Here is a 26,730-nt window from a genome sequence, read left to right on the forward strand (position 1 = left end):
CTCGGTCCCAGCTCCTGCCAACCTTGCAGTTTGAAAGCATGCCAAAAAGTGCAAGTAGATTAATAGGGACAACTCCGGCGGGAAGGTAAACAGCATTTCCATGCGCTGCTCTGGTGTCAATGTTCCATTGCACCAGAAGCAGCTTAGTCATGCTGGCCACATGACCCGGAGAAATTGTCTGCGGACAAACGCCGGCTCCCTCAGCCTGTAAAATGAGATGAGTGCCGCAATCCCAGAGTTGTTCTGTCAGGGGTCCCTTTACCTTTAAACTTGAAATAATGCATTAATCTTGCTGACATGGAACACATAGGTTAAGTGTGAGAAGGGCAAGCCCTCCATTAGTCTAGTTAATTACATTGGTACGAGAGGACAGATTTGGACAAGGTGGGTCCAAGATGCTTGTTGCCTGAGGCAAAGGGTGAAATGACCCCTCCGTCGTGGATGTTTAGAACTTCTAAGAGAGAGGTGCCATTTCACCCCTTGCCTCGGGCCACAAATATCTGTCCAGATCTGCCCTCCTTCCAATTCCAATGTAAGATTCACTGCTGTTTATCCAAAACGTCGATTTATCTCACATGCCACTTGGGAATATGAAATTGCATTATAAATGACAACTGGCCAAAAGATGTTCAGCATCTTCTAACTGGGAAGCATGTTCTTTATGTGGGTGTCAAATTAAGAAAAATATATATCAAAGAAGCAAATCTCATAGCTGTATTGTCTACAACATAAGTGGGGTGAACACTGTATAACAAATATTTTTTTATCCTGTTAAATTAAATCAGTAGCACAAGTGAAGCCCCATGTGTGAGAGATCTCACTTACATATTTCAAGGCAATATATTTTACATTTTTGCCTTTAATGCCCTCCATAAAATAAGGGGACAAGGTTGTGCTCAAATGAAATGTCAGTGAGAGAACGTCCCTTTGGCCCAATAATATTGCATTCCAACTTTCATTTTGATCTTTCCAATGGAACTTCCACATTGCATCTTTCCTGCCTTAACGTAAAATGTGTGTGGAGATTTAAGTGGGTCTTGAAAATGAAACACTGGATGGTATTTTGACTATGCGCAGCAACTTTCATCCTGATATCTCAAACTCCGAGGCATAGAGTGCATTATAGTATAGTCTGCATTTCCCTTACCCTCCTTTGCAAATGGGTGTGTAGGCTGAGCAGCTGTTTGAATTTCAAACCACAAATTGTGTTTTAGATAATATACATACTAACACTATGAAGAGTGTCCAACATTAGTGAGAACAAACCCATTGACAATAATGTGCATGACTATTTGATGAGTTTACGCCGTGCAAAACTCTTTGGGCTTAGGCCCAGGATATCTGAAGGACTGTGTTCTCCTGTATGAACCTGCCCAGGCTCCAAGATATTTTGGTGAGGCCCTTTTTTTTCAGTCCGGCTGCCCATTTTTTTATGGGCAGTTGGGAGAGGGCCTTCTTGGTGGATGCTCCTAGACTTTGAGAGTCATGATGGCTAAATGGTGCCTCCGGGATCTGGGGCAGCCATTGCTGGGAAGCAGCCATAGAAGATGTACCCCTGAGAATCCCTCCTGTCTCACTTGTGGGGTTTTCAGAGAGACAGATGGTGAACCTCTGTGGGAGGAAGGATGCAGAGCCACAGAGGCCTTGGGCAAGCCTCTTTTCATGCTCTTATCCTCTTGTCGGTGTCTCTGATGAAGGAAGAATGTCTCTTTCTGTCCCTGGAGTAGTTGCAGAAGGGGGAACAACAGGCTCAGATAGAAAGGAAACTCTTTTTGAGTTTAATCTCCCTGCGGCTGATGATGACTTTGTGAAGTGCCGAGCAAGAGGCTTCCTCCCTCATTCCTTCTCCCACTTCCTACTTGTACATCTGATGTTTGGAAGTTCCTGTTGCTGTTGATTTACTATCATCGCAGTACTGAGTGGTCATTGTTTTCCTGCAACCCCAGCTCCAGAGAGGACTTTTACAATATGGAATGAGTCACACATTCACGTCCAGCACATAACACTCCATCCTTTGAGGACTTAGCGCAAACAAAGAGCTAAACGGAAGCTTTTTTCTGACAGGGCAGCTGTTTTGCAAACGGGGAATCCAGGCAACTCTGAAACTGTGAAACATGGACATGACAGACAGAGCATCTGTTGCACCCATAGTGTCAGTTTACTGACAGCCCCTGCTAGCCGTCCATGCACTACATATGTCCAACCACATGGCAATATACAGGTAAACAGGGCTACAAAAGGGCAAGGAATGTATGTTCCCACATACAAAGACTGGGAATATGCAATGTTCCCACAATCTACGTGCAATCAGATGGGAAGAGGTGTAGCTGGTATGGTCCAAATTTGCACAAGAAATTGTCATGAAAAGTGTGAATAAATTTGGGGGGGGCATTTTTGTTTTTTTTTTGTTTTGCTGGATTTCATGGTTCAGACATAAGAGAATTTCAGGTCAAAGAGCCGGAAGATGGAGAACTGGAGCAGCACTTTCTCTCCTGCTAACGTTTAAACCACCAGGACTATATTATTATCCCAGGCTTCCACAATCTGGTATCTTCAGAACTACCCTTAGCCAGCACATCCACAGGGACTGGGGCTGCTGGGAGCTGTATTGCAAGACACCTGGAAGCACCTGGCTGGGGGAGCCTGCATTCTTCCTTTATGTTGGAAGGCTATGACCTCCCTAACATTGCTGGGCTCTCTGTGCTTCAGACCAACAGGGCCAATGGTCAGGGATGATGGGAGTTGTAGTCCAAAACATCTGGAGGAACAGAGTCTCCACACCTGTCTCCCACTCTCAGCAATTAGCTTCTTTCTCATGCATCTCTTTCCTTCTCCTTTTGAGGGGGAGGCCATGAGGCACGGCCTCAGACCAACAACACCAGTCCATTTCTAAAAGGGCATTACAGTATTATTAACTCACTGTGTATCCTGCCTTTCTTCCAGAAGGAGAGCCAGTTGCACCCACAGCAACAACGAGTGACAAAAAGCAGCTGAGTGACAGGCGGCTTGAATTCACTTAAACTGTGCAAACCAGCGGTACCAACCTGAATAAAATACTGGGGGACGGGAAGGTAAGCCCCACACTGCATAATCACTATATTGCAGAAGCACATCCTTGGAATGGCAATGCCTTTCTGGGGGGGGAAGGGGGGCTCAAATATTTTCTTGCGGGTGGGAGGGGGCTGAAGGGTCCTTGGTCCCAGGAGTTGACTCCTATGGTGCAAATCTAAATCCTTTCTACAAAATATTGGCCGTCTGTGGGGACTGGGGAGGGGGCTAGTTATCATAGACATCGGAAACAGGCAGATTCTACGTAGAATTGAAAACCGTGTGTGAGAGAGAGAGAGGGAGAGGGAGAGAGAGGGAGAGGGAGAGGGAGAGACTGTGCGAAATCTTCGAAGTAAATCAAAGGCTGCACGGAAGATCAGTTGGAGATTTACTGAAACAGACCAGAAACAAACGCGCAAGTCAGGCCAGCCCTTTGCTCCGGACTTTGACAGGCTTCACTTCGGAGCTCAGGGTGGGGGTGGGGAGGGTCTTCCCCGGGCACAGTTCGGAGCCCCACCTGCGCATAAAGAGACTCCTTCAAAATAAACAAACGTACAAAATCCCCGCAGCCGAGCCGAGCGCCTCTCTCTCCGCCGCTCAGCCCCCGACGGATCCCGCGCTGCCGAGTCGGAGGAGCGCAAGGCTCCTTTTCTTGGCGCAGCAACCGGCCAATTCCGCGCCGCCGCCGCCGCCGAGAGCGCCCGGCCTTCGGGACGACCTTGAGCCGGAGACCCGCGACGCCGCTGTTGCGAGAAGGCTGCTCGCCTCGCCCGCCTTGCCGCGCTCGCCTGGCTGGATCCGGCCCCTGGGCAGCCGCCTGGTGGAGAGCACCGACCTCCCTCCCTCCCTCCCTGCCGTCGCCGCCGCACGTGGCTGCGCTGAGCCGCCGGCTGCCGGGAGAGGAAAACGGGCAGCTCGCGAGCCGGAGAGGAGAAGCGCAGAGCCGCCAGCAGCGCAAGAGGAGGAGGCGGCGGCGAAGTCTTGGCTGCCCCAAGTTTCCCCGAGCGAGAGGAGCGCGCTGCGAGGCAGGAGGCGGCGCCCGGCAGCAGCAGCCGCACCCTCTTCTCTCCGGCGCCCAGAGCCACGCACAGCCGGCTTCGCGCAAGAGTCGCTCGGGCAGCATCCAGGCAAGGCGAGGCTTCGCAGCGCCCACAACGCTCCTCTTTTCGCGCAGCCGAGAGAGCGAGCTCAAGCCCGGAACAGGTAAGGACCGGCTGGGCAACCTGGGGACGCGCGCGGGTTCCCCTTCTCCGTTTCCCCTTTGCCTGTCTGTTTGTTTGTTTGCTTACTTACAGTATTATTATAGTATTGTAAGTTGGAAGGGATCGGCGGGATCATCTAGTCGAACCCGCTGCCAGGCAGAAATCTTTCACTCAACACTGGGGCTCGAGCCCACGTCCGCATTGCTTAAACATTTTGGGTCCCCATTTGAGTGCCACGACTCAAATTGATTATGTAGCACAGATGTTGTCAAGGTGTGATGATCAGCCCCGTTGAAGAAGAAAACAGGGGTTGTCACCCAGACCTCGTTGCTGGTTGAAAAGGGCGCCCGGATCATAGTTCAAGCTTCAAGCCCCGCGAAATGTAGGTCTGCCACACTGGCTCTACCAAGCGAGCTACCCAAACTGTCTTATTCCAGGGCAAGGATTGCGTCTTGCGGCTGACAAATTGGCTGTGCAATTGTGCCGCTGCGCTAATGTGCTTACAAGCAGCGTGGCTGCTGCAAACAAACTGGGACGTGTCAGCTTTCAATTATTATTATTATTTTAAAAAAAGTAGGGAAATCCTTTATTTTGTTAAAATAAAATGCTTGCCGAGGCACAGTTCTCTGCAGTAGGAAAGAAATAAGAATAATGAGAACAATAAATCATTTATATTTTCCACTGCGATTCGGTTTTGGCGAAACGGGGGCTTGGTTCTTGGCTGCTCCCTATTTTCCAAGGATTCCTGTAGCTTGCATGTCCCACCTGCCGCTGCTTCTTTGCTGCATGATCCTAAGGCTGAAATCTTATGCACCTCTCAGCTGCTGGGAGTAAGCCTCATTTAACCCAAGCGGGTTAATCACATGTGTCTAGGATTGCAGCTGATTGCAGTTTTAATCGGAGATTAAACGTGGTGCGTTCTTACCGTGACTTATGGGCATGTTTGTCTGGAAAGCACGTCTCGCTACTCAGTGGGTGCTTTCTAGTTGAGGGTGTCTAATAAATAGGTATCTAAACCTGTAGGCTTCTGTGTTTGTCACTCAAAGGCCATCTAAGCAGGAGCTTTGGAAGGAGTTGGAGCAGCATAATGTCAAACCAAAACTCACCCCCCCCCAAAAAAAAAGCTTAGAGGGAGAAAGGGTTCCCAACTCTCAGAACTTTTCTCCTAATCTTTCTCTTGCAATCCTCTCCATGGGAGCTTTTGACAGGTTGAACTGCAAGTAAGTCCCTCCGAAACGCATAGTAAACACTTGGAGATGTGTTTGGGCCGATTGGCCTTATCAGTTGCATTTATATTTGGGTAAACATGTCTGTAACAACTATATACTATGTAACTGTGTAAGTTCACTTTTCTATTTCCCCCCTGGCACATGAGAGTTGCTTAGGATGGTGCCAGAAATCGGGGACCAGCCTATCCAGGGGGATGCAGTTAAGGCTTTAAAACAGCCTTCCCCAACCTGGTGCCCTTTAGATGTTTGCGATTCCAGCTGTGATCAGCTCCTGCCAAGCGCTGCTGTTCTGGCTGGGAGTGGTGGAGATGGTAGCTCAAAACATCTGGATGACACCAGGTCGGGGCCCTGTTTTAAAACAACTGCTTCTTTTGCAAGTATTGGCTGTGAGATGTAGGGATATGTATTGTCATTCAGGGAGTGTAATATAATTGCCTCTGCCCGCTGTGCTCTAAGCAAGGAATCCCTGACTGGCCTCTTTTGTAGCATACCCATTGCAAACTTCATTCGTAGCAGCAGGAGTTTGAAATAAAAAAAAAAAAGGGGGGGTTTTGATTAGCGCCCAGTCTCTTGGGAAAGATTTTGAATCCTCACTCTGCAGCCATAGCATTCAGTATCATGCTCTGATACCTCCTGCCCCCAAATGATGGGGAGCAGCAATTTCCCTGCTATGATCAGCAGGCATGCTCTCCAGGTCTTGCTCTGGCGCTGGCTCCAGAAACACCTGGCGGCACCTCCTCTGGGCAATGCTTCTCTAATGCAGGGGTAGCCAAACAGAGGCCTCCAAAGGCCCCAGCCAGCTTGGCCAATGACCAGCGATGGGAGGAGGTGCCGTCCAGCCACTATATGGGTTCCCCTGCCCCCGGTGCCCTGACAGGAGGCAGGGCTGGATGCTTCCTCTTTATGGCAAGCGGAGAAGACAGGGGACCCTAAACTGACCCAAGGGAACCTGATCCAAGAGAGAAGGAAGATTATTCAAATATCATGTTTTTATTTATTCATGACCTGCCCTTTACCCTAAGGTGGGTTACAATATTAGAATGCAAATGTGAAGACGGTTTAATACAACTTACCATAATAAAAATTAAGGTGCATTCTAAAAAAATAGACACCTCAGGTGTCAAAAGGCAGAGTAAATCTTCAGCATCCTCCGGAAGCTGCATAATGGAGGTGCCAGATGCATCTCGGTGGAGAGACACTTCCACAGCTCACAGCTGCCACCACCCCAATCTCAGAAGGTTTGGAGGGAAGGAGATGGTCTTGCAGGTGTTTGGGGCCCGAATCATTTAGGGCTTTGAGCACCAATGTGAGCATCTTGAATTGGGTCTGAAAATGAACTGGCAGCCCCCATGGCAAATTGCACAAAACTTTCAAATGGCAAGAACTGGCCTCTTTCAGGGATGCTCTAGCTCAGGCATCCCCCAACTTTGGCCCTCCAGATGTTTTGGACTACAATTCCCACCATCCCTGACCACTGGTCCTCTTAGCTAGAGATCATGGGAGTTGTAGGCCAAAACATCTGGAGGGCCGCAGTTTGGGGGTGCCTGCTCTAGCTTCAAGATCACTGCACTGAGCACGGTTGGGCTTAATAACCACCAAGGACACTCCCCAACTCCAATAGCTCATCCTTCTAAGCTCACAGGACTGTTTGCTTGTTTCTCTGCCCACCGTGTGAGTTTCTAGTCCTCCTTGTGAACAGACAAATCATAACTCTGTTTCTCTGATTCTGGTGATGGAAACGGCAGGTTTCTTTAGAAGTTTCTGCGTTAATTCTTTCCTGACACACAGAGTTACGAGCAACATGCACCTTATTAAAGTTATTTAGCAGTTGGACTACATCTGTGCTGAAAAGTAGTCAGGTTAGAAACAAACAGGCAAGCCAGCACTTGTCGCTTTACAAAAGGTCCCAGAGCATTTCATTTTGCCTGTCAAAATGGACTGGCCCTTTCACAGTTTCCTCTTCCTCGCCTTCTCTGCAGGTGAGCTGCATCTAGTCAGGAATTCCCCTTCAATAGAAAGAAAAACGAGAAGCGTCCTTCCATTTCCTCCTTCCCTTGTCCAAGACCAGGCATCCCCAAACTGCAGCCCTCCAGATGTTTTGGCCTACAACTCCCATGATTCCTAGCTAAGAGGACCAGTGGTCAGGGATGATGGGAATTGTAGTCCAAAACATCTGGAGGGCAGAAGTTTGGGGATGCCTGTCCAAGACCTTTGAGGAGATTGCTTTCCATTGGAGAGAAGATGGAAGTGGTCAGAGGCACTTAGCTTCTGAGCACCATTCTCTGGAAAGTGCAGGAGAGGAGAGAGGGCTCTGGTCCTCCTTGCGGTTTTCCCTAAAGAGGCTTCAGGTTGGCCACTGTGGGAACAGGATGCTGGACTAGATGGGCCATTGGCCTGATCCTGCAAGTTCTTTCTTGTGTTCTCTCTGCCCTTTACCCAGCCCATTCACTGAATCCATAGGATTCAAAAGCCCAATATTTTGCTATGATAAATTTTCATCTCCTGCACCTCACTGTCATCCATGCTTCCTTAATGTAAATGTGGGGTTCCTGTAAGATGCTCTGAGATTTACTGGGGAGGAGCCCCATTGAACTCAATGAGACTCACTCTGAGTAGACATGATTAGGACCGTGCTGTTAGAATTAACGTTCAAATTTAAATTAAGGAACAAATTTAAAGTGGTTTCTTCTATGCCCATAGTTTGATTTCGTAAAGTTTTCATAATTTGGACCAGCTGAGGTTGATTAAAGTCGATCTTTTCTTCCACATGGCAAACTTCTTCTTTTTTAAAAAAAATGCTATATATTTGATATTGTGCTTCAATGTTGCAACTCACCCTGGGACCTAAGGGTGGGTATTATTATTAATAATACCGGTATTTTTTAAATAATAAAATACTAAGGGTAAGAATCATGGGCAAATGATTTCTCAAGTGGTGATGATGAGAGAATTTGAGCTGAACATTTATTCCACCTTGGTCTGGAGCCCACTTGACTGCCTGTTGCGGTCCCTCTTAACTAAAGGGCTAAATGCTGGTGTCGTCTTTGTAGGAAGTCTTTGGCTATCATTAAGGGATCAGGGGATGGATTTGAGAGTCTGCAAAATTCCTTCCATGCTTCCAAAACCAGCGGTCAACAAATCTCATTCTGGCAATTGCCAGCAGTGAGAGACATTTCCCATGGGTTCTGTTTCACTGCAATAAGTGAGATAGACTTGAAATTAAGTGGGTTTGGGCTTGTGGTGGAACACTCAATTAAAGATCTAAAAAACCCTTAAAAAAACCCCAACCCCCCCTTTAAATCTGTATTTAGCTTGCTAGCTTTTTTTCTAGGCCATCTATTACCTTGGCGTATTTAGTAAGCTATGAACTGATTTCACAAAGCTAATAAAATCCCTTGTGTATAATTCAGATCATTGCTGAAGAATGACTATTTTCAACAACTATTTCCAAAGGGGTGGCAACATTAGGCTGTTTTCACACTAATGCCTTAGTGTTATTCCCCCTCCAGCCTCCCCCCCAACCCCGAAAATGTTCACATCAGCATGACTTATTTAGTGTCAAATTCATTTGTGTTTGTGTTCCCACCAGGGGGGGGGGTGTCTTTAGCCTATGCAAAGGGGTTCACACCTTGGTTGGAGACCTTTTTCGGAATGACTTAAGGACTTCAATCAGTGTGAAGCTGGTTTGAGAAACAATGCATCATGCAGTAGTATTTTATAACAAAGTGCAGGATACATGTGCATTTTGGGTAACATTGTCTGGATAACATTAAAAACCCAGTAGCTAGGTTTTCAAAACTTTGCTATAGGTACCTGCAATTTGTTTTGTTTTTATACTGAACTAGCTGGCCCGGCCACACGTTGCTATGGCTCATCCCTGTGACTCCCCCCACTCTGTCCCGACCCATGACCTATTCTGCCCTTCCCCCCACCCCCAGTTCATCCCTGTGACTGTCCCCATCCTGTCCCAACCCATGAGGCATCGCTCCCCCTCCCCCCGGCACATCCCTGTGACTGGTCCCAGTTCACTCCTTGTACCCCCTCTCCTCCCACCCCTCGGCGAATCCCTGTGACTCCCCCTGCCCATCCCCGGCAAATCCCTACGATACCCCCGGTGTCAGTGTATCCCGACCTGTATGTCAGGTATTCGGCGTTGTGTGTGTGGGGGGGAGGCAACGGTGGGGAGTGGGGTGGTTTTCAGCCTGGGCTGCCTTGCTTGTTTTTTTGCAGTGTTGGTGAGGTGTAGTTTGTGGTGGTGTTGGTAGCGGTGGGTAGCTCGGGGTTGTTGTGTTGTGGGCGGGCGGGGTCCGGCTTGTGGTGGCAGCAGCAGCAGTGGCCGTTCGGCCTGGCCTGCCTTGCGGGGTTGTTGTAGTGCCAGCGGGGTCTGGTTTGTGGTGGCGGAAACAGGGGGTGGGTTGAAACAGGGGGGTGGGTTGGCTCGTGGGGTGGGTGTGGCGGCGGTGGGGTTCGGGCTGTCTCCCGCGGTCTGCCTTTGAGGGGTATTGGCCATTTTGGCGGTCATAGCACGCCTGGGGGTGACTTTTTCCTAGCATGTACTTTAGGGTGAGGGAAGCTTTTCAACCTGCAGTACCAGTGTAGCCGCCACTAGAGGGCGCTGTTTTTCAACATCTCCTGTGCTCCCAGCATGCACTTGGTGAGTTCTGGAACATGGGCTTTTGGGGGTTTTACGTGGCCGAGGTGTGACATCTGTCTACGCAACCTGCATATGGTCACTCTCATATTCGCTTTGGACATTGTGTCAAAATTGGAACATAATCGGCCAAGCGGTTTCGGAGAAAAGTGGACACCCACCCACATGCCCAGTTTACATTTTTTTATATATAGATATGCTCCAGGCATGGTTCTGTTGTGGTTTACATGTTTATGTGTTAGTTGGTACATATCTTTATGTCAAATCAATTAACGAAACAACCGGCACTGGAGACGCAGTCAGTGCTCAATACAGTAGTACCTCGGGTTAAGAACTTAATTTATTCTGGAGGTCCGTTCTTAACCTGAAACTGTTCTTAACCCGAGGTACCACTTTAGCAAATGGGGCCTCCTGCTGCCGCCGGGCCGCCGGAGCACGATTTCTGTTCTCATCCTGAAGCAAAGTTCTTAACCCGAGGTACTATTTCTGGGTTAGCGGAGTCTCTAACCTGAAGTGTCTGTAACCCGAGGTACCACTGTAAATGGGCAAGGGAACACAGACATCGTCTCTTGCAGCATAATCATCAAGGAGATTTTTATTTTATTTTAAAAATAAAAAACCAACCCACCATCTATTAAAACCACACAACAACAAATGACAGTTATACCGTCAGCAGTAACAGTAGCAGCAAAGGGGTCTCTCCTCCACATGCCCTCCCCCCCAAAAAGATGCGTCTTGATGCATCAGCAGAAGCTATAAGAGAAGACCAAGCACCTCCGTAGGGAGAGAGTTCTGCATGTAAGGAGCCACAACGGAAAAGGCCCTTTCCCAAACCCCCACACCGTGTACCTCATCCCATGTAGGAAGTGCCCGGAGGAGTTCATCTGCTCATTTTAGAGCATGGGGGTTTAACCATCTAAATGAGCACCTTGAACTGGGCTTGGGGAACAGCCAGTGTAGCTGTTCAAAAACAGGGGTGCTTCGTCTCCCAGCATTCTTGCTCCAGCACTTTGCATTAACGTTAGCCTTTATAAAGCAGCCAGTATTATTCCTTCTACCTTTTGCATTTTATACTTCCAGGGTTGTGCTTTTGCACTTTGTGAGTATGTGTGTGTTTTATGAAAAAGCACGGTGCATTAATATTTGAAAAATATGCAGTGTTGGTCCATTAATATAAACAACCTTAATTTTAAAACCTGATGTGCAAGCTTTTGTATTACACAGGATTCCTCAGACTTGGTAAGAGTTCTGTGTAGGTTTAGAGCTAATATACCGCATTGTGAACTTTTAATGGTTGCAATGTAGGTGAAATTTTACAATAACTCTGAATTATTTCCCCCTGGATTTGAGGTTTGCTTGCTCTTTTCTGAATAAATACATCCCTGTTGTTTTGCATTTATAGTGAACTTTAGTAGCATGGCTGGATACATTTTTGAGTTTTATGCTTCCGTTCTGAAGCATTTTTGTTTTTTTGTTAAAATGTGCCTGTAGATTTTTCCATGGAGTTAATTTCTTACAGTGTTTACATGTCTACTCAGATTGTTTTTCAGTCAAATTTATTCCCTGTTAAATGTGCATAGGATTGCAGCTTAAAGCCCTGACCCAAACTTTTTTTAAAAAAATAATGGAATGGGGAAACTGTGGCCTTGCAGAAGTTGCTGGGTTCTGGATCCATTATCCTTGATCATTAATAATAAAAATGTGTTATTTATATGCCGCCCATCTCACTGGGTTACCCCAGCCAATCTGGGTGGCTCCCCACAAAATATTAAAAACACAGTAAAACATCAGGTATTAAAAACTTCTCTGAACAGGGCTACCTTCAGAGGTCTTCTAAAAATAAAATAGCTGTTTATCTGTTTGACATCTTCTGGAAGGGCATTCCACAGAGTGGGCACCACTACCGAGAAGGCCCTCTGCCTGGTTCCCTGTAACTTCACATCTCGCAATGAGGGAAATGCCAGAAGGCCATTGGAGCTGGATCTCAGTGTCCGGGCTGAACAGTGGAGGTGGAGACACTCCTTGGCTATGCTGCTTAGGTTGGGCTGATGTGAATTGGAATCTCAGAATTGTAGAGTTGGAAGGGACCCCAATGTCTAGACCAACTGCCTGCAATGCAGGAATCTCAACTGAAGCATCCATGACAGACAGCCATACAACCTCTGCTTAAAAACCTCCAGTGAAGGAGAGTCCACAATCACTCGAGGGTATCTGTTCCACTGTTGAACAGCTCTCACTGTCAGAAAGTTCTTTCTGATGTTGAGTCGGATTCTCCTTTCTTGTAACTTGATTTTGAAGCCATTGGGTTGGTTCCCACACTTTGGAACAGGAGAAAATAAGCCTTTTTCATCTTCTGTGTGACAGCCCTTACGATATTTGAAAATGGCTATCACATCTTCTCTCAGTCTCCTCTTTATTGCATGCTCCTCTGGTTTTCAGTAGAAAACACGGAAAGATCCAGTAATTATGAAGTCTGATGAGCTCTGATGTATAACTCCACGGCCGCCTTTACCTGGGGGTGCAAGGGGTGCGGGGCACCTGGGCGCTGAATTCTGGGGGGCGCCAGACGCCTGCCGCTGAAGCCGCCTAAGCTCTTAACTATCTAGGTAAAGGTAAAGGGACCCCTGACCATTAGGTCCAGTCGTGACCGACTCTGGGGTTGCGCGCTCATCTCGCATGATTGGCCGAGGGAGCTGGCGTATAGCTTCCAGGTCATGTGGTCAGCATGACAAAGCCGCTTTTGGCGAAACCAGAGCAGCGCACGGAAACGCCGTTTACCTTCCCGCTGGAGCGGTTCCTATTTATCTACTTGCATTTTGACGTGCTTTCAAACTGCTAGGTTGGCAGGAGCTGGGACCAAGCAACGGGAGCTCACCCCGTCATAGGGATTCGAACCGCCGACCTTCTGATCAGCAAGCCCTAGGCTCAGTGGTTTAACCACAGCGCCACCTGGGTCCCATTAACTATCTACCTGTTATGAAATAATGAATAATTTTGATCAAGCTAGAAAAACAAAATCCATATATACCTAGGTATTAGCGAAAGGTATACCTACTGTTTCACTAAAGGGCTTTCAACTCTGTGCGCTCATTTACCAAAGTCGTGCATGACAGCGGTGGCGTTTGTCATTCTCAACTGTGCCGTGCCAGGCGCTGAGCAGATCTTTGCACCCCGGCGGCGCATATGCTAAAGACGGCACTGTATAACTCCAATGGATTATTGGGATAGAAAAGGCATAGACAGTGGGAATACTCTCCCCCCCCTCTTTCCTGCTTTTTATTATGAGAAATCTCCGCATTAGTGTGATCCCACCTGGAAGTAGTCTGCCTGGGGACACTACCTCTCAGGTAACAAGGTACTGCGCTGCTCCGAAGCAAAAGCAACCCCCTCCCCTCACCCTGCCCAGCTGTGGTCTTTCAAAGATGAAGGCAGCCCCATTCTCATCTGGATCTCTGCCAAACAGGCAGAATGCAGTGGCAGTAGTAGGTGGTGTTGAATGGAAACACACACAAGTACTGTCAATGTGTTACTCATTTGCTTCCTTATTTTTGTGGAATTTGCCTGGGCTGGGGATGAGCCACATAAAAACCCCAAGCTTTGGAAGAGAAGATGCCTGCAAGGCATTTGAAACCGTGAAGAGCAAGGGCTTCATTTAATTCATGTGAAGCAGCCTTTAACTCCTCCGCTGAGCTATTTTTACCTTTTTAATAGTGCTGCACCTCAGACGTACTTCAGCAAAAGCTGACATCTTTGTCTGGATGTCATACTGTAAACCTAACAATGCCAGGGCTTAAAATAGCCCTGGAATACACCCTTTTTGTTTCCTCTTCTGCTCACTCGTCCTCCCTCTTTCCACGTCCATCCGTGTTTCAGCTAAATGCATCCTTTCTGTATTTATTTACTCTTTATGAACTTTGAAGTCCAAGATTAAGGGCTGTATCTCACCTGATTTTCAATCACTCACTTTAGTTCTATGGCACCTTTCCAAAGTTGAAACCAACCTCAAGGTGGCTTACAACATATAAAATGTTGCATAGCTGCAAACATAACGAAAGCATAAGCAATAAGCGAAGCACCAATAAGTACACAACCAAATTGCACAATTTCCACATAAATCGTAAGGTCCAAAATAAAGATGCAAAAAATTAACAGCAACAACAGCAACACACCCACACACACCAAACGAAACCCTCCAAACAGCACCCCAGCTCAAGAGTCTGTTCAGCAGCCTCAGCTTTTGTTGCTGGAGTCAGTTTGCGCACACAAACAACACACACATTAACACATGGCCAGGTGGGAAAAGGCCAGCAAGGCAGGGAGCAGGTCTGGCAGAGAGAGAGAGAGAGAGAGAGAGAGAGAGAGAGAGAGAGAGAGAGAGAGAGAGAGAGAGAGAGAGAGAGAAACTGAAATCAACAATTTCATCAATCCCTACCTTCTTGTCACCCCCTGGCAAACTGCGGGTGTGACCTAGAATTAATCCAACGCTCCTTCTCCGCTAAGCATGGAAGAGGAATTCTTTTGGCTTTTGTTTCTTCCATGGTATAGGTAAAGGTAAAGGGGCCCCTGACCATCAGGTCTAGTCGTGTCCGACTCTGGGGTTGTGGCGCTCATCTCGCTCTATAGGCCGAGGGAGCCAGCGTTTGTCCGCAGACAGCTTCCGGGTCATGTGGCCAGCATGACAAAGCTGCTTCTGGCGAACCAGAGCAGCGCACGGAAACGCCGTTTACCTTCCCTATTTATCTACTTGCACTTTGATGTGCTTTCGAACTGCTAGGTGGGCAGGAGCTGGGACCGAGTAACGGGAGCTCACCCCATTGCAGGGATTTGAACCGCCGACCTTCTGATCAGCAAGCCCTAGACTCTGTGGTTTAACCCACAGCGCCACCTGGGTTTCTTCCATGGACCCAACCTGAAACATCCAGACTTGTTTGCGGACTGGAACAGATTTTTGCAATGAATTTTTGGTGCACAAAAATTGTGCACAGAAATGCGACTTTTACACTAAAAGGTGCGTTCTGAATGTGTCTTTGCCTGGTGAGAAAAACACAAACATTGGAAGGTGGGTGCTTTGTGTAAAATGACTGAATTTCCCCTCAAAAGCATGTACAAAATGCACGCAGGAGGGTGGGACGGCACACAGGGAGGTGGCTTGGACCTATGCTGGATTGCCAGGGAGACCGAAACAGGATGGAAAGGACTGCTCAGCCTGGTCCGAGTTGCGTAGGCGCACTTGTTTGGTGGGCAAACTTTTCTTGGTTCTCTTAGCCTGACCTCTAATTGAAGCACCACAGGGTTCCACAGAGCATTGGCAGGGAAACCAACTGTTCTCATCTTTTCCGTAAATATGCATCTCTTCCCTCTTAATACACATGCATGTGTCTCCAATCTTCAAAACAGCAAGCAGTTCGATTGCTTCCAACCTACTTGGTAAATGCCTGAGGATTACTCCAGGAAGCAGATGTTTTGCCAAAATAGCCAGGCCTTTCGAATATTTATTTATGATTCACTGGTGGGGGTGGAGGGGATGGATTGTGATTTATACCAAAGAGGGGAAATGCTTGAATTTCCTGGAATATTCGAGTTTACAGTTTTGTTTTGCCTTTGTTTTGGATTGTGCAAACCATCTATCAATCATTCCAGGAGTGGTCAGTATTTTGCAAAGGCCACATCCATCCAATGGGAACCGTAGCTAGAGGCGCTTCAGCGTTTAAAGCAATATGGTTTTCCTCTATCCCTGAATAGCATTCCTGAGTAGTGACAACAGCGTTGAGCTGATAAACGTATATGAATGCATCGAGAAGAGGCCACTTTCTGTTTTCAGTAGCTGAAGTTGTTTGTTAGTTGACAAGTGTCTGCATCTCTTCATTTCATGACTGGCAGCAGATGTGTGAATGGACTTGGGGTGGGAGCTGACAAAATTATGTGGTGTCCTGCCTGTGACGTTGCATTCACACATGAACATGATCACTCTTGTGGGGCAGGACATGCATGTATACCTAACTTTACACACCTTCTGTCTGCAGTAGGGTGGCCAACCTTTTTTTTTTCCTTAGCAAAGATCTTGTGTCTTTAAAAACTACCCGAGACATACCCCAATTCAAGGTCTTTTAACTGGTTGAAATAGTGCACACCCTTTGCTTGAGATAATCCTGCCCATGTTTTTCCTTGTGCCTTTAAAAGCTGCTTGATGAAACCTTAATCTACCGAGCGAAGCTTTTCCTGGGAAAGAAGTGACCAGGAAACCTATTTCTGCCTAGCTGGCAACTTTGGAAGGTGGAAGGTCCTTGTTAGCAGGGAAAGCAGGGAACTCCAGCCTGCCTGCATCCATTTCTTTTGGGGGGTGGTGGTGGGGAGGGGCAGACACAGCAAGAACTGAAGTCCCAAGGCCACGACCCTCAGGCTTGTGATACACTGAGCAAAGGGGGGAAATGGGTCTCCTCTTGCTCCCGATCTGCTTTGCTGGAGAACGTGGCTCTGCTTTCTTCCTTACCCGGAGGAGAAACAACTGGGAAACTGTGTGGAAGCTGGTTATACTAGAATCATATAACTGTAGAGTGGGAAGGGACCCCAGGGGTCCTCTAGTCACGGAGGACACGGACAATGGATTCAAAGTACAAGAAAGAAGATTCCACCTAAACATTAGGAAGAACTTCCTGACAGTAAGAGCTGTTCAGCAGTGGAATTTGCTACCAAGGAGTGTGGTGGAGTCTCCTTCTTTGGAGGTCTTTAAGCAGAGGCTTGACAGCCATATGTCAAGAATGCTTTGATGGTGTTTCCTGCTTGGCAGGCGGTTGGACTGGATGGCCCTTGTGGTCTCTTCCAACGCTATGATTCTATGATTCTAGTCCAACCCTTTGCAATTGTACAGTTGCCAGTGGGGGTGGGCTGGAGGCCCAACAACTTTGTAGGCACAAGGTCCCACATTCAACCCCTGGCATCTCCTGGGGCGACATGGAAAGACCCTCTGTCTGAAAGTCTGGAGAGGCCATGGGATGTGGGGTAAAAATGCTTTACATAAAGAATAACTCAACCATTCTTCACAAGAACTTCCTTAAATATTGTAATCTGCTCTTACAAGGTAGATTTCCAGCCCGTAACCTACTATTATTAATTGGATAAGTTGCTTTGATTATTTTTAATTTTTTAATAGAATTTTCAGATGTTAGAATGGCAGGGTGCGAAAAGGTCCCTCGTTGTAACCCACATTTCTACAATTCAGGTGGCAAACTAACTCTGGGCTCGTTTGGATGAGTAATTTGGAATTAATTCACCCTTCTGGTCTTGGCTGATTTGTGGGTTAGCGCCTACCTAGCAGAAAGAAGCCATGTGGTTGCTCCTGGAATCACTTACCAAACAACACACAAAGAAGCTTCTTTGCCCAAACAGCTTCCTGCTTGGTCTGTGTGATCTTAACCATACCAGCAAAATCCTTCTTGTTCAGCTGTATGTTTAAGATCACACAAACTGTGTGACATGTGCATGCGAGGGGCGGGGAAGAGAGAATGGCTTTCGCACAAATGGCTTCCATATGATTTTCCATGCAATCAATATGATGCAAGAATTGGCCTGTGGAGTTGGCCCTCTTGCTGCTGACCACCCTCTTAATTGCTGTTAGTAACTGGGCCAATTGCCCCAGTCCAAAGGTTCTTTGTAGGGCTTCCAGGACATATGCACACCAGGTGCTGAAATGACACCTGAATGTGTCTCCCCAGTTCATTTCAAAGTTGTCATGTGCACAGAGAGATGTGTCCATACCAGGGACGCTCATGGATTTCATTTGGGTCTGAATTTCTAAGTGAGCCAACCTGATTCACACTCTGCCAGTGGCGTAGCGTGGGGTGGTGGTGGCCCGGGACACAAAATTCTGAGAGGGGCCCCCATGACTGGCTCCCTCATTGAGGCTGCGTGGCTGAGCGCCTGCCACCTTCCAGAGATGCTGACTCAATTGTCTCTCAAGACAGGCAGATGCCATCAACCACAATTGTCTTGGTGATTATTTCTGCATAACTTCTAAGCTAGCAGGTGAAAATGCTTTGCATTGTCTGGGCTGTATTCCTTTTGGGTAGGGATGGAGAACCTGTTGGCTTCCAGATGTTGTCAGATTACAACTCCATCATCTTTTACCATTGGTCACAGTCACTGAGGCTGATGGGAGTTGGAGTCCAAAAACTTTGGGGAGTGCCACAAACTTCCCACCCTGCATTAGGTTGTCAATTTATGTGGGGGTACCCTGGAAGACAACCTGGAATTTTAAAATATTTATTTTATTTATTAAATTTGTATACCGCCTTCACCCAAAGATCTCAGGGCAGTTTGCGGCTTAAATATACAAAGTTGCTACTAATGCAGAATGTGGTGACCAGGTTGTCGATGGGAGCAGTCGGCCAGTCACATAAAACTCCTACTCTTTCCCATGGATATTTAATTTTGATAAGCAAACATTTGGCAAAACTTTATGGAATGATACTGGACCTCTTGCAGCAAAAATGCTGCGTTTTCTCTCCCTAGTTATGTTTATAATAGCAAGTTATTAAAGACATGTTAAGATCTCATCATAAAACGGAAAAGTACTTTTATTGTTCTGATAGATCTTTTTCCTCAAGATGTTTCAATTCTTCCTTTATTATGGCTTTTAGGAGCACTCTGTAAAATATATGCATGGAAGCTTTTGTTTTTCCCCCATTACTTTGATCTAAGGGGAGATAACTGGCTACACCTAAATAATTCAAAGGAAATGTTTGAATTTTGTCTTTGAGGCATGCCTTTTCCTTGGATCGAAAGAGAGACTGGAGTTTGTCAAGTTTTTCTGTGTGCCCAGAAATAAAAGGGGAGGTATCTACTCTGCTGTTTTCAGCTGCAGATATGGCACCCAAACTGACCAAGCTAGAAACTCTCAATCTGAAAACCCGTCCTCATTGTCAGCTGACTCTAGAGGGCAAAAGTCCACCCTCCCTTCACCACTCTCGTTGCTGCCCAGCCAGCATGACCTTGGGCATAATACACATTCATGTGTGCACACCCACACATGCATTTGCTGTGAATGACAACAACCTCAGATGAATCTTGTGAATATACCTGAAAACAGGCACCCATTGGGTTTATCTTCTTTTCAGTGTCAAACAGCATGCCATGTAAATCAAGTTGTTTACTCTTGAATGGGGTGTTGCTCACAGTGCTACAAATTTGAATTTGAATCTCTCTCTCTCTCTCTTTTTAAAAATAATAATTATTTCTATTGGATTTTCAAGTTATAACAACAAATTTTCCACAAATCTTAATCGAAGCATTTATATATCCATATTTCTCCCCACCCCCCTCCTTGGCTTCCCCCGTTTTTCCGTACTGATTTATTAAAGAAATTCTATACCCTGCTGGTTTTACCTCTTATATAGTTGTGAAAGTTTAGTCAAAACCTGCCAATGGGTCCAAATCTTTATACTGTCTTTCTATATAGTTTATAAATGGATCCGACTCCTTTTTGAAATCGATGTTGTCTCTCTCATTTATCTTCTCTGTCAACTTTGCCTGTTCCATGTAGTCCATAAGCTTGGCTTGCCATTTTTCCTTTGTTGGCGTTTTCTTTGTTTTCCATACTTGTGCTAATAAAATTCTTGCTGCTGTTGTCGCATACATAAACAATCTCCAGTTTCCCTCTCCTTTATCATGATCTAAAATTCCAAGCAGGAAAGATTCTGGTTTTTTAACAAAGGTTTTTTCCAACAATTTTTTTAAAAAATCATTATATATCATTTCCCAATATTCTTTAACCTTCTTGCATTCCCACCATACATGAAAAAGTACAATCTTTCTCTTTATATCTCCAACATATCTTAGATCCTGTTTTATACATTTTTGCAATTTCCCCCCGGTGTGATATACCATCTATATATCATTTTCAAATAATTTTTCTCTTAATATTATGCAATCTGTAAACTTTAAATTTGTTTTCCATAATCTTTCCCATTCCTCCAACTGTATATTATGTCCAACATCCTGAGCCCATTTTATTTGTGTCGATTTTACCATCTCATCTAAAGTCTCTCCATATAACAAAATGTTATATGCTTTCTTCAGTAATTTGGTGTTTCTCTCCACCATTTCCTTTTGGAAGTTTGAGATAGTATAGCTGAACCCCCTTTTGTTATCTGAATTTGATTTTTTTTTCCCTCAATGACTCTTATGTAGGGGTAGCCAAAGTAGTGCCATCCAGATCTTGCCGGACTACAACTTCCATCAACCTTGAATAATGGTCATTGTTGGCTGGGACTGCCTAACAACCTTAGGAAGTTACCACGAAGGCTAATACTGCTCTAAGGGAAGCCCCCCGCAATGCAAATTGCAAGCGTGAAGTGTCGGGATCAAACCTGGAAAGGGCTGAAGCCCCCCTCTCCCCCACACAACCACCAAACTGGATTGAGGCACCCATACTGGCTACCCCCCCCCCCCACGAATAATGTGCACTCAATAAATTGTACACTTAATATCTTGTTCAGACCCTCAAGTATATTGCAGTGAATGATGACACTGAAGGGAGCATCTCTGCGGTTTTGAACATTTGTACAAATCCCAAGAAATCTGTTTACGTTCTCGACCTCGCCGAGACCACATAACACCGGTCCTGAAAGACCTACATTGGCTCCCAGTATGTTTCCAAGCACAATTCAAAGTGTTGGTGCTGACCTTTAAAGCCCCAAACGGCCTCGGTCCAGTATACCTGAAGGAGCGTCTTCTCCCCCATCATTCTGCCCAGACACTGAGGTCCAGTGCTGAGGGCCTTCTGGCAGTTCCCTCGCTACGAGAAGCCAAGTTACAGGGAACCAGGCAGAGGGCCTTTTCGGTAGTGGCACCCACCCTGTGGAATGCCCTCCCACCAGAAGTCAAAGAGAACAACAATTACCAGACCTTTAGAAGGCATCTCAAGGCAGCCCTGCTTAGTGAAGCTTTTAATGTTTGATTTCTGTATTTTAATGTTTTGTTGGAAGCCGCCCTGAGTGGCTGGGGGAACCCGGCCAGATGTGCGGGGTATAAATAATAATAATATATTATTATTATTATTATTATTATTATTATTATTATTATTATTATTTTATTAATATTATTTCTTGCAGCCCGTGTAATATAGGGCAATTATATGGAGTGCTTTTTATTTGGAAAGTATTTATAAGATACCAGCTGATTAAAAATATCAGGGTGGTGTACAATCTTGGGAATAGCAGGTGCCTTTCAGAGCTCACACTATAACTTTGGTCATGGGCAACTCACATTAATCTTGATGCCATGACCGGGGAGGATCAGTGAGGGAGCAGCAGCCCAAGATGAAACATTGCCAAAACAGGGGCTAGATTTTGTGGATGCACAAGGTGGACATCAAACACCCGCCCCGCAGACATTCTTTTGAACAGGAAAAATGATTTGTTGCAACTGCTGTACACTGAAAATTGTGATTGCATTTGAAAATAACAATGCAATATAGCTCACTGGTGTCTTTAGGTAGTAAATCGTAGCAGCTGGTCTTTAACATTGGAAGGGTCCTCATGGAAGCATCTGATCTTGCATGTTGGTTTTTTCCAAGACACATGCTTTCTATTACGTTTTCGCTTACATATGATGATATTCTCTTTATTTGCGAGCATGCTATTCCCCCCTCCTTACTGAAAAAGCATTGCTGTGGTTTCTTGCAAATCATATCTGGTATACAGGTTTTGCATTTGCTTTCTGGGGGAAAGATTCTCTTGTTTGGGGGTTCCCAATGATCAAGGCCAGCAAGGAAGCCGAGAGTTGCGTATGTCTCAGCGCAAGAGATATGAAGTTGGGCCATGGTGATTACAAGGCTAGATATATAGGATGAGCCACACGCAAATCTGAGCTCTTTGGTCCACCTAGGAGGTAAATATGTCTCAAGGGCAACAGCTCTTCTGGGTTTTCCTTCCAAGTATTTTCACCACTTCAAGGCTGGATTTAATGCAAAGAGGCTGGAGTGGAGACAATAAGACACGGGGAAGGGGACGAGTGGAGCTCAACATATGAAAAACAACATTTTTATGTTATTGAGTTAATTTTGTGCGCATGCATCTTCATATCCAGACTCTGTTTCTGGTGATCTCAGTAAAAAGACCAGTGATAGCTGGAAGGAACTGGGCCATCCACTGCTTCCAAGGAATACAGCAAAGATGCAGCAATGAGACCCATTGCATGCAGAAGATTTCTGCTTCTGGACCTCCTGGCTCTAGAATCAAAGTGGCTCCAAGCTATTAGCTTTTATTACCTAGTCACATTGTCGGACAGGTCTGCCAGGAATCTTCCCATGCGGGTGCTTTTCATTTTTGCTTTGGACTGGGGCTTTTTATATTTAGCCAAAAGTCAGAGGCCTGTTGGACTAGCATTTTCATTTCCAGGGAGCTTATATATAAAAAAGAATAGCAGAACTAGGGAAGGGTTGATTTCTGGACTGATTTATGGCGATGGGCTCCAATAAACTAGAACTTTCATGGTTTTCACTTAGCCAAAAGGTGGGGGAGGCAACAGACATCCATAGTTATATATTTGTAGAGTATAAATATTGTGAAGGAATGTGAGATGCCAGGGCAGTAAATCAGGGTACAAGGTCAGAATAATAGGAGGATGAGGTGGATAAAAGAGAAGATTAATAACCCAGTTCACAGTAGTCTGGAATCTTGTTTGCAGGAGCCTAGCCCTTGTGACGGATTTAATATTGAGTTCTGAACCCATGTAGTTCAGGGGTGGGAAGAAGGTAGATGGGGAGCTACTGGTAGATTTATCGGTGATTTCCAGCAGATCAACAAGGATTTCCTGGTGCTTGAGAGGTGGCTGTCAGAGGTGGGGTGCAAGTGACAAGCAGTGGGTTTTTTGTGTGGATGGCCTGTGAGCTCTGTTCAGTTCTGCTACTCAAAATTAATTTCTGGGTTCAGATTATTTTCTTAAGGTATGCCTGTTGCATATCTTTATAAAACACTGTATATCCCAGTTGGTAAGATTAAGAATTCACAGTCCTTGGAGGAGGCCATGTGTTTGTGTGTCACTCACTCATCTGACCATATTGTCTGATTGGAAGGGGTCGTATCCAGAGCAGGAGCCCAGAGCAGAGCTGGGGAGCTCTTGGAGAGGAAGATACTTCCTACATCTTTGCGCTGCAATTTCATTTCCTCCCTTTTCTGTCCTCAGCGTGCTGTGCATGATCCTTCCGGTTCATCCTCGCAACAACCCCATGAGGCAGGGTCGACAGAGACTTGCTTATTTACCAAAGTGAGATTCTGGGCTAAAGCCATGCCTTCCCAACCCTTTAACAAAAACCAGACTGGCTGCCTCTGACTGAATGATCTCGTCACACTCGGTATGCAGAGACTCGGGGGGAGTTTCTGTTCCCAGCCTTGCCAGTAGGCAGAGTGGGGTGCCTGGCTCCCCACTCTGGGGAGTGCTGGGGAGGGGCTGAAGGGCAGCTCTTCACCTCCAGAGTTAGCCTGTTGCCCTCAGATGAGGTGGCAGATTCTGCCCAGTTGCTGGTGTTCAAGCAACGATCTGGCTGGCTTCCGTACATGGAATCAGAAGAAAGCACCATTTTGTCTTTCACCGCAGGAAGCAAAATGCCCAGGGCTGACCCTTACTCTTCCTCAGCAGAGGAGGAAAGGCTCGAACTGTGAATCATCGGAGAGCCTCCTTTGTGGCTGGCCAGCCAAATCCATTCATTATGGCTGTGCTTCTCACGATACACTTGCTTGCTTTGCCATGAAAATTGGGCTTTAGTGATGTCAGGGTTTGCAGGCATAGGCAAACTCGGTGCTCCAGATGTTTTGGGACTACAATTCCCATCATTCCTGACCACTGGTCCTGTTAGCTAGGGATCATGGGAGTTGTAGGCCAAAAACATCTGGAAGGCCGAGTTTGCCTATGCCTGATTTGGAGCTTGCCGCTGCTCCCATCTCTGAGTAGAGTAGTGAGAGAAAGCATGGAGCACATTTGCTTCCTCTCCTTAAGTGTTCTCCTAAATCTGGGGCAAAATGCAAATATCGGAAGTCCGTTCTCCGAAAAATGCTGTTGTGACTGTGAGTGAACATCTCTCTCCAATGGCTCTAGCTTTGGGAAGGCTTATGAAACTTATCTGGGAAATGATGGGTTCCCTATTTTGTGGGCATTACTTGGTTGGCTGCCATTGACGGGTCAATGGTGCTTAATGCTGATCTGCGATGCTGAATTCAATTATGGGCACCCCATTTTAACGACTAAGGAAAAGCTGATGGAAATTGACCGACTGCAATAACCAGCTCCTCTCAGTGGCTGGGGGGTCCATGTGCAGAACAGCTTTACAGAGTGGGCTCTTTTGAAAATAAGAGTAATGAATAAAGGCCTCCTAACGACCATACAGGGGACAATGGACAACCCAGGAAATTCCCTCTTAAAGAAAAGACCTCAGTAGGAGCATTCATTTTCTCTTCAAAGAAAACTGGGACTAATTGGTCCAACCTGCTAAAAACATATGAGTCAGTCGCTTGATTTCTCATATGAGTTATTGGACAGCTGAAGAATACTCTCTCATTATTTTTAGTATTTCTGTCCTGCAAACTACGGTATTTTTATGGGCAACATGCTGTCTCAGTTACAATGAGATTCCACAAACCCACCTCCTTAACTTTCTAATTTCCACAAGCTGCTTTCCCACTTCCTCAATTGTTTATTCTAACCTTCTGTAAAGTTGCCATGTGTACAGAAATGACTTCTTTTTTTTAATTGCACAGTTTTTTCTTCCAAGTACTGACACTTTTTATGGCAAAGAGGTAGGAAAACAGAGTCAAATCACAAGTCATCTTTACAGCATGGAGAATGCCGTAGGAGTTTGAGGACCAATGACTGTTGACGAGAGTATGTGAATTCTTAGGATCCTCAAATGGACATGTAGGAAGAATAGGGCTGGTGGAAGTTGGTGTCTAATAACATCTGGAGGACTACAGGTCTCCACCCATGAGTTAAACTATCTCTGAGGCAAAGTTGGGAAAGATCTGCCAGCCTGAGATCTTCTGCCAGTTGAAGCAGACAGTGCTAGCCTGGATGGACCCCTGTGTTGGATAGCTTCTTCTGCCCTTAGCAAGATCATGAGTAGATGTTTGTGCTGGTGACCCACATACCACAACAAAAAATAATAATTAAAAAAAAATCATTCCAGTAGCACCTTAGAGACCAACTAAGTTTGTCATAGGTATGAGCTTTCGTGTGCATGCACACTTCTTCAGATACACTGAAACAGAAGTCACCAGACCCTTATGTATAGTCAGAGGGTGGGGAGGGGTATCACAGTTATTTTACCCTAGCTCTGTTTATGAGATCAGCTGCTCACTGCGGCCATAACCAAGGCACCTACACTTTGTGTTAACCACATGGGAAAATAATGCTAAGGTGATATGAGTCTTCAAAGAAGTGTGTGGGTGGGAATGAGCCATGGAAGAATACACAAAGTGTTGTGCATCCACTCCAGACTGAGCTCAAAATATCAAACCAAAGTGGCTCCAGGGGTACCCAGAGCACTTGCCAAGCAAAGCTGCTCTTGTCCAAACCACACAGGCTTCTCCTGAAGCTTCAGACCTCCTTCTGCAAATGGTTTACACTTTCCATTTTGCAAGCTGAAGACTAACAGTGGGAGGGAAAGATGAGGGGCGAGGGAAGATGTGGGCCAGCACACTGTGGATGCCCCAGCCGGAGTGAAGGATGGCCTCCACAAGGGCATTTGGACTGCCCTGACCTCCTCCCTGCTGCGTTGGCCCTCTGCCTTCTGGTCAGCAGCCGCCCCACTGTAATCTAACAGGCACAGCAGCTCCGCCCCTCCCCCCCAGTCAGCCACTTCAGTGAAATGATGTCCCCCCAACCATTTTGCCAATCATAAATAACATGGAGATTTTGGAGAGGCCATTTTTGCTGAGTCTTGACACCCCCCCCCCCATAGGCATACAAAGAAGGAGTCCTATGTTTCTTCAAATCACCCAGTGAGAGCCACTCAAAATCCACTCCACATATGTTGTGTGAATCCCAGTTTCCCACATAGCATAAACAGAGTGTTCAATTTTGCATGTACAGATTTCACATGTGGAACATAAACGCCCGGCGCCACTTGGTTCTAGTCAGCATACTTGGAAGTAAGGTGATGTTTGTGTTATGGAAAACATATCAAACTTTACTATGTTGCTAATGTCATAACTGTGCAATGCCATCAATCTAATTGCAGAGAATTGTTCTTATTGACCAGCTGTTGGAGATAAAGTGCACGCCAAGACATTCTGCTTTGCATTGGAATCAAATGTGAGGAAGTGATTTCAAAATGTTGACTGTTGGGGAGTGCGCTATCGAGAATCATAGAATCATAGAATCATAGAATCATAGAATCATAGAGTTGGAAGAGACCACAAGGGCCATCCAGTCCAACCCCCTGCCAAGCAGGAAACACCATCAAAGCATTCCTGACAGATGGCTGTCAAGCCTCTGCTTAAAGACCTCCAAAGAAGGAGACTCCACCACACTCCTTGGCAGCAAATTCCACTGCCGAACAGCTCTTACTGTCAGGAAGTTCTTCCTAACGTTTAGGTGGAATTTTCTTTCT

At 46.2% G+C, this 26,730-nt stretch overlaps 1 protein-coding gene across 2 annotated transcripts in view; it reads left to right on the top strand.

The window, feature by feature from the left end:
• Positions 1-4,104: 4,104 nt before the first annotated feature.
• The window catches only part of SEMA3D (semaphorin 3D), a 172,165-nt gene continuing 149,539 nt past the window's right edge, over positions 4,105-26,730 (top strand). The window contains exon 1 of one of the 2 annotated variants that reach the window (XM_035137527.2): positions 4,105-4,251. The gene's annotated coding sequence lies outside the window, so the exon portion shown is untranslated. The remainder of the gene's footprint in view (positions 4,252-26,730) is intronic. The other variant, XM_035137529.2, reaches the window with a different exon arrangement.

Source organism: Zootoca vivipara, chromosome 5 (assembly GCF_963506605.1).
Source record: "Zootoca vivipara chromosome 5, rZooViv1.1, whole genome shotgun sequence".
Taxonomy (NCBI): domain Eukaryota; kingdom Metazoa; phylum Chordata; class Lepidosauria; order Squamata; family Lacertidae; genus Zootoca; species Zootoca vivipara.